Below are 8,258 nucleotides of genomic sequence, written 5' to 3' on the forward strand. Positions count from 1 at the left end.
TTTACAGACGGGGAAACTGAGGCTGCGGCCAGTGAAATGGCTCTGTCAGAACCAGCCTAGATAGCTGCGCGTTTCTGTCCTGGGGAAGGCCGTCTGCAAGCGATATACACCTCTGATCCGCGCCCTCCTAGCCGGTAACAACTACCGGCTCTCTCCTGGGTGTCTCTAGGGTGCTGGGTCCCCTTTGGCCAGCCCCTAAGCCTCTCTTTGCTTTCTCCTTAAGGCGGGATCAGCATCCCGGGAGACTGAGCACCCAGCAGCCTGGGATGGGGTGTACGGGGTGCATGTGACTCAGTTGATGTGTTTTTCACTTATGAACAAACTGAGCAGTAACTTAGATCTCTGAGCTTCATTTTCCTCGACTGTAATATAGGGATATGGCAGGGCCTGCCTCACAGAGCTGTTGTGCAGAATAAATGAAGCCCCTGGCACGCAGTAGAGCAGGGGTGTCGCTCAGAAGGTGGAAGATGACCTTGGAGTTACATATTCATTGCCTGACCCACACCCTAAAACACACACACACACACACACACACACACACACACACACACGCCCTCAAACCTTAATGGCTTGCACAGATCACCAATGTTTGCTGAGCGCTGACTGTACGTCAGGCCCTGGAGATATAGCAGGGGACAAGCCAGACAAGTCTTTCTTGGATCCCATTTTCTTGTGAGGTGACAAGCTCTAATCTGGGGAGAAATAATAGTAACTTTAGATAGTGACAAATGCTATGACTAAAGTAAAACGGGGAGGGAGGCGATGAGAGAGATGACCAGGAGGCAATTTTTAGATAGAGTGCTCAAAGAAGACCCCTCAGAGAAGGTGACGTTTATGCAGAGACTGGATTCGTAAGGAGGGATCTGCCTTGCAAAAATATGGGGGAAGAATTTAGTATGTGCAAAGGCCGTGAGTTTAGAGGAAGCTGGGCTATTTAAAAGACGATCCCTGGTGGCTGGGGCAAAGTGTTAGGTGTAATGTGACACTTGGGCAGGGACCAGGTCCTAAAGGGCTATTTAGGTAATTGTATTTGTTTTCTGCGGCTGCTGGAACAAATTATCATGTACTTGGTGGCATTAAAGAACTGAAAGGTGTTCTCTTACAGTTCTGGGGGCCGGAAGTCTGAAATCGGTTTCACTGAGCCAGGGTCAAGGTGTCAGCAGGACTGTTCTTGCTGGAGGATGAGTCGGGGCATCTGTTTCTGTCTCTTAGAGCTTCTGGTGGTGGCTGCTGGCATTCCTTGGCTTGTGACCTCATCCCTTCAATCTCTGCCTCGATGGTCACATTGCCTCCTCTTCTTTTCTATATATATCAAATCTCTTTGCCTCTTTCTTATCAAGACACTTGTGATTGGGTTAAGTCCACCCAGATAATCCAGGATCATCTCCCCTCATCAAGAACTTTAATTTAATCTGCAGAGCCCCTTTTTTCTTTATGAAAGAAAAGTTGCAGTTTCCAGGATAGGGTGTTATATCTTTGGTGGCTCTGACTCATTCTACAGAATAGTGGAAGGGGTTAACATTTTCTCAAGGAGGGGAGTGGCAAGACTTGACTTGAAAATGTCACCGGTTGATGCTGATATATTTTTTTTTCTAAGATTTTACTTACTGATTTTAGAGAGAAGAGAGGGAGAGAGAAAGGGGAGAGGAGCAGGAAGCATCAACCAGAAGTTGCTTCTTCTCGTATGTGCCTTGACGGGGTGGGGTTTTGAACCAGGGACCTCAGCATTGGAGATCAACACTCCAGCCTTTGCACCACCAGGGATCAGGTGGGTAATGCTGATTTCACCTTTTAGCCACTCCTAACACACCTGAGCCTGCCCTGGGCCGGTACTCAGGCACCCAGGAGTGTTTCTTGGTAGCTGCAAAATCGTTACCCAGAGACCAGCCTCTGCTTACTGTTTGAGCCCAAGTGCAGAACAAAGCGCTTGGGCAAACCATTAATTTTATTATCGACACAGAAAACAATAAGATGATTGTTTCCGAGGCAGAGTCTGAAACAGTAGAGTAGTTTTGTTTGGTTTTGGTTTGGATTTTGTTTTTTGGTTAATCCCACTTTCATTCCTTTCAAATGGCAGCAAGGAAGACTCAATCCTTGCATTGTTTTTTACTGTGACATTTTCTCCACAACCAACTTTGTTTACCTTCCACCCTTAGTCAGAAAAAGTGGGAGGGGACCTGTCCCCAGACTGGGACCTGCCGCCCACCCAGGGTCTCAGCTGGCGCCATGGAAGCCCTGGGTTCTTGGAGTGAGGTGGCGGAACAGAGAGCCAGGGTGAGGGGGCGAAGGCCTGTTTATTCTCAGGGCTGGTGCCCCTGCCCAGGGTCTGAGCAGGCAGCGCCATGCGGCTGACCTAAAGCACATGTCTAGTCTCAGTTCTCAGTTCTGTAAAGGCTTCCTACTCTGGCCAAGCTGTTCTTGTATGCTGGGCATGCCCTGCCTTGGCATGGGTGGGGCATGCTGGAGAGTCACTGAGCCAATGTTTAATGTACCTTGGTGTACCAGGCACTAGGGACAGAGCTGTGAGCCCTCCAACCAGACTCCACCCTCGGGATATCTGATGGGAGAGACAGATGGTCTAGATATACAAACCCACATATTAATAGATACATGATTACCTTCTGTGATGATTTTGCTACAGGAAAAGGGCAGGATACCATGGAAAAAGAATAATAATTGAGGTTGGGGATGTCATTTAGATAGCTGGGTCAGGGCAAGTCTAATATTTGGGCAGAGATCTAAAGAATGAATAAGAATCAGGCAGGAAAAGAAAATTCCAGGCAGAGAAAACCATACAAAGGCCCTGAAGTAAGAAAAATTTGCGGGTTGCTTTGGCCAGGTAGCTCAGTTGGTTAGAGCTTCATCTTGATAAGCCAAGGTTGCCAAGTTTGATCTGGCCAGAGCACAAACAAGAATCAACCAATGAGTGCATGAGTAAGTGGGACAACAAATCAATGTTTCTTTCTCTCTCTCTAAAATCAATAAATTTAAAAAAATTTTTAAAGAAAAGAAAAGTTTGGGGGTCTTTGAAGAAAGACAGAAGGTCTGGAAGAGATGAGGTTCCAGAGACAGCCAGGGGCTAGATCACCTAGGGTTTAAACCCTTGGCAATGGAGTGGATTTTATTATTAAAAACAAAACAAAAAAAACAAACCAGTGGGGGGGAGTTACACCATTTAATTTACAATTTGTTGTTCATTAATTTTTTTGCAAGAGAGAGAGAGAGATTCAGGAAGGGAGAGAGATGAGAAACATTAACACGCAGCTGTGTCACTTTAATTGTTCACTGATTGCTTCTCATACATGCCTTGAGGGAGAAAGGGGGGGCTCCAGTGTAGCCAGTGACCTCTTGCTCAAGCCAGTGACCTTGGGCTTCAAGCCAGCGACCATGGGGTCATGCTGAGTCGCGCTGATGATGATGAGCCCACGCTCAAGCCAGTGACCTCAGGGTTTTGAACCTGGGACCTCAGAGTCCCAGGTCAATGCTCTATCCACTGCGCCATCACCAGTCAAGTCTTAATTTACAATTTTTATTTTATTTTTTTACAGGGACAGAGAGAGAGAATCAAAGAGAGGATTAGCTAGGGACAGACAGACAGGAACGGAGAGAGATGAGAAGCATCAATCATCAGTTTTTTGTGGCGACACCTTAGTTGTTCATTGATTGCTTTCTCATATGTGCCATGACCGCAGGCCTTCAGCAGACCGAATAACCCCTTGCTCGAGCCAGCAACCTTGGGTCCAAGCTGGTGAGCTTTGTGTTTAAGCCAGATGAGCAGGCGCTCAAGCTGGCAACCTCGGGGTCTCGAACCTGGGTCCTTCCGCATCCCAGCCCGATGCTCTATCCACTGCGCCACTGCCTGGTCAGGCTTAATTTACAATTTTTAAAAATTCACAGAAAGGGGCCATGGCTGGGTGGATCAGTGGATAAAGTGTCAGCCTAGTGCACTACAAGTCACAGGTCTGACCCTGGGTCAGGGCATGTAGAGGAAACGATCAATGAATACACAACTGAATGGAACAACTAAGTGAAACAATGAGTTGATGCTTCTCTTCTTTCCTCTTTCTCTCTCCCTCTCTCTCTCTCCCAAATCAATGGAGAAATTAGTTTTAATTCACAGAAATACTCCCCTGGATTCATCCAGCAGTTTCCAGAAGCCAATTTCAGGAGGTTGCTAATTATAATTAACAAATATTGATTTGTACTTTTCCAACTGGCCCTATGCTTGGTGCTATGGGACTGGTTAGTTTGGGTTCTTTATTTTTAATTGCACAATTAATTCATTAATATATGCCACTGTACATCACACACACATCTCCAAACTTGCACCCTGACATCTCATTAACCACTGAGAAGCATTTGGAGTATCTTAACACATCTTTTCTTCTCTCTTTTTTGACATGAAAATATAGATACTTGCTTGGTATGTAATTTAAAAAAATTTTTTTACTAAAAAAGGAGCTTATACTCTATATTGAAATGACTTTTTCACTTAATATTAATTATATCTTGGAAATCTCTCCATGACAGCATTCTTTTTATGTGTCAGGTAATATTTGATAGATTAGCTATGACATAATTCTTTACCCCCTCCCCCTATTGGTACACACGCAAGTAGTCTCCAATAGTTTCTCATTACAAGTAATTATTATTAGAAGCCTTATTATTTACCTATATTTGCACACACATATGAGACTCTACACATCTTTAAAGACCCACACATGAAGAACCACCAGAGGGAAGGGTATTTACATGTTTTTTTTAAAAAAAATAGATATTGCCAAATTTCTCCAAAAGATCGTATTAGTTGACAACCCCACTAAGAGTCAGTGAGCTTAATAACTATTTGCCCACGCCCTGGGGTATGTGTGATGAGCATTAAAAACAGTCTCATTGTTTCTATTTGCGTTTTCTAATACTTAGCTGGTAGGGCCAAGTTTCTCCTCAAGCTTATTGGCCATTCATACTTCCTTTTCTGTGAATTTAAGATTTGAATCATTTGCCCTGTGTAGTAAAAAATTTTAATTTGTCCCAGGAAAAGCCTGGCCTTTGCCCTCAGCTTCTGGGAGGTAGTGTCTCAACCCATGGAATGGTATGCCTCGTAGATATGTCTTTGTTTAGGGCAAAGACTGACCACACCTGATAGTCTAACTGTGTGATTTAGGGTGGAGTCTGGCCACACCGGATAGTCTAACAGTGTGGTTTAGGGTGGTGGCAAATGATATCAGCTCACTTAGCTCCACCTAGAGGAGCTGGAGACAGATCAGCTATCCAGGGGTCCCCAAACTACAGCCGTGGGCAGCATGCGGCCCCTGAGGCCATTTATCCGGCCCCCACCATATTTCCGGAAGGGGCACCTCTTTCATTGGTGGTCAGTGAGAGAAGTACTGTATGTGGCGCCCCGCAAAGCGCAGCGTTGCTCACGTACAGTACTACTTCCGTTTTGTTTTTTTACTTTAAAATAAGATATGTGCAGTGTGCATAGGGATTTGTTCATAGGTTTTTTTTATAGTCCAGCCCTCCAACAGTCTGAGGGACAGTGAACTGGCCCCCTGTGTAAAAAGTTTGGGGACCCCTGAATGCCATCTTCCCCAAGTGTCTATTGATGGAAGAGTAGATAAGCAAAACGTGGCACACACATACAACGGATTATTGTTCAGCCTCAGAAAGAAAAGAAACGTGCACACGTGCCACAGCATGGATGAGGACAGTCACAAAAAGGACAAAGACTTTGTGACATGCTTCAAGGAACTTTTTTATTTAAAAAAATATCAAATGTATAAAGACAGAAAATAGAATGGTGATTTCCAGGGGCTGGGGAAGGAGGAAATGAGGAGTTGATGGAGACAGTTTCAGTTTTGCAGGATGAAGACTTATGGAGATGGTTGCTGACGATGGCTTCACAACAGTATAAATGTACTGAATACCACTGAACTGTGCACTTAACAATGTCAGATGGTCCACTTTGTGTTATGTATATTTCAGTAACAACAAAAATGATTTAGCAAAATGTATGTTTAAAAAAACCTGGTTCAAAGGAGAATACACATATATAACTATATATACTGTATGTCTCATAATCAGCAATGCTGAAGGGAATTTGCTAACATGCAAAACTGGCCTCTACCACAAGGTGGAATCAATTGCATCTTACCAGACTCTATTTGCATTCTTACGAACTGAATCTTAAATATAATAGCTTAAAATAATATATTTTATTTAACCCAGATACATTAAAAATATTGTAATTTAAATGTATAATCAATATAAAGCACTTAAGGAACTATTGTGCTTTTTTTTTATACTATGGTTAGTAAAATCCCATGTGTATTTCACCCTGGCACTTGTCAGTTCTGACCATGCACATTTCAAGTGCTCAGTAGACACTTGCAGTTAGTGGCTGCTGTGTTGGTAGCACAGCTGTAGACAGCACCTGATACTCCATCGAAAGAACATCTAGAAATATTTTTGTCTTTTTCAAAGTCTTTTCCATTTTTATCTGACAGTTTTTTTAATTAAAAAATACCCAAGTAGTCCATGATCATTACACAAATATCACATTTAGATAACCAAAGAGGAAGAAAAAAATCACAATAAATGCCACCACTTGAAGATAATCACAGCTGCTGACTGATGTTCCTAACGCTCTGAGTCTTCTATATACACATTTGGTTATGTATATCAAATATGTCACTTTATTTATATGCAATATACGGTAAATATATAAACAGCATAGTTATATATTTTTAAATTTATATAAATTGTTAATGAAAATTATATAAAAATTTTACAACAGTTTTAGATTTACAGAATTATTGCAAAGAATTTAGAGTTCACTTATACCCAGTTTCATCTATTATTAACATCTTACGTTAGCATGGTATGTTTGCTACAATTAATGAGCCAATATTAATACATTATTAAAGTTCATACTTCAGAGCTTTTCAGTTTTTCCCCCGGTATTTTTCCGTCCCAGGATCCCATCCCATTGCCCACGGCTTCCCATCCTGAGGAGCGCATGTCAGTCCATCCCGGAGTAACCCCGCCTCCGAAAAGAACCGTCTTAACCCCCCTCCTCACTTCCCCCGGTGCCCAACAGTATCTCCACCCTTTCCACCGAAAGTATTAGTCGTCTAAAATAATATCAAAACTTCAGGTTCTGAATCTTGGCACGTAAGTGGCTAGAATTTGACGATATATTAATAGTTTCGTTTCCATTGTATTTATTTTTATGGTTATTTTCTATTTGTGGCAAGAGAGGCTGATTCTCCGTTACTGCTCAGGCTATGGAGTTTCCACTTAAAACTTTTAAGTAGTAAAAAACCGAACCAGTTTAAAGTCAAGTCAGGGGCTGGATAGCCAGCCTTTAAGAAGTACCAGGGGACCTCCAACTGGCTGATTCTCGAACTGCGTCCCACTGAACGAGGAAACTGTTCTTGACCCAAACAGGATAGTCAGGCGAGTCAGGATGGCCGAGCGGTCTAAGGCGCTGCGTTCAGGTCGCAGTCTCCCCTGGAGGCGTGGGTTCGAATCCCACTCCTGACAGTTACCTCCACTTTTTCTCTGCCATTTTCCCCTCCCAAATTCTTAAGGATAGTGTGCAAGTTTACCCTAAAAAAAGGTTCTGAGATACAGAGCGGGCTCTCTTTTCATAGTCCGAATATCGTTAGTGAGAAAGTGCCTGTTAAGAAGAAGAAAATTGTTATGCAAAGTGCAAAAGGTTTCGCAAATATTGATGAAAAAAGACGCAACTGTCAGGAGTGGGATTCGAACCCACGCCTCCAGGGGAGACTGCGACCTGAACGCAGCGCCTTAGACCGCTCGGCCATCCTGACCCGTTCCGTTCGTTTGCGGAAGAAAAGCTTTTCAGAATATCTCTAGTGTACGCATGCGCATAAAACAGCGTAAGCCGAGTCTGTTCTTCATTGGTCTCCCCTCCCTTGGGAGAGGTGGCGCGAGGAGCCTGGGCGACAGCAGAGGGCGCACACAGCATGCTGGAAAATCTGGAAGTCTGAGAGACCCAGGACTACTTCACCACTTGTACATGTGTGCCTCCGACGTGCATTCATTCTGCATGCATGCACTTACTATTCACATCAGCTTTGAATCTTGCATATCTGCAATCACCCTCGCATAACATTCTCTTTATGCGTTTTCTGCACGAAGCAGTCAATCCCGCACACCCACACTGGCTAATAGAACTGTTTGCTGGAGCCCCAAACGGGCAAAGCCGTTATACCGCAAGGTCTCTTGGCACC

The 8,258-nt window shown here is 43.7% G+C and overlaps 2 non-coding genes across 2 annotated transcripts; one reads left to right on the top strand and one right to left on the bottom strand.

Moving 5' to 3' along the window:
- The first annotated feature begins 7,462 nt into the window (after positions 1-7,462).
- On the top strand, positions 7,463-7,545 carry TRNAL-CAG (transfer RNA leucine (anticodon CAG)). The gene has a single exon. It is a non-coding gene; the product is annotated as a tRNA-Leu (tRNA).
- A 207-nt stretch (positions 7,546-7,752) lies between these two features.
- TRNAL-CAG (transfer RNA leucine (anticodon CAG)) lies at positions 7,753-7,835 on the bottom strand. The gene has a single exon. It is a non-coding gene; the product is annotated as a tRNA-Leu (tRNA).
- Positions 7,836-8,258: the final 423 nt, after the last annotated feature.

Source organism: Saccopteryx bilineata, chromosome 9 (assembly GCF_036850765.1).
Source record: "Saccopteryx bilineata isolate mSacBil1 chromosome 9, mSacBil1_pri_phased_curated, whole genome shotgun sequence".
Lineage (NCBI taxonomy): Eukaryota > Metazoa > Chordata > Mammalia > Chiroptera > Emballonuridae > Saccopteryx > Saccopteryx bilineata.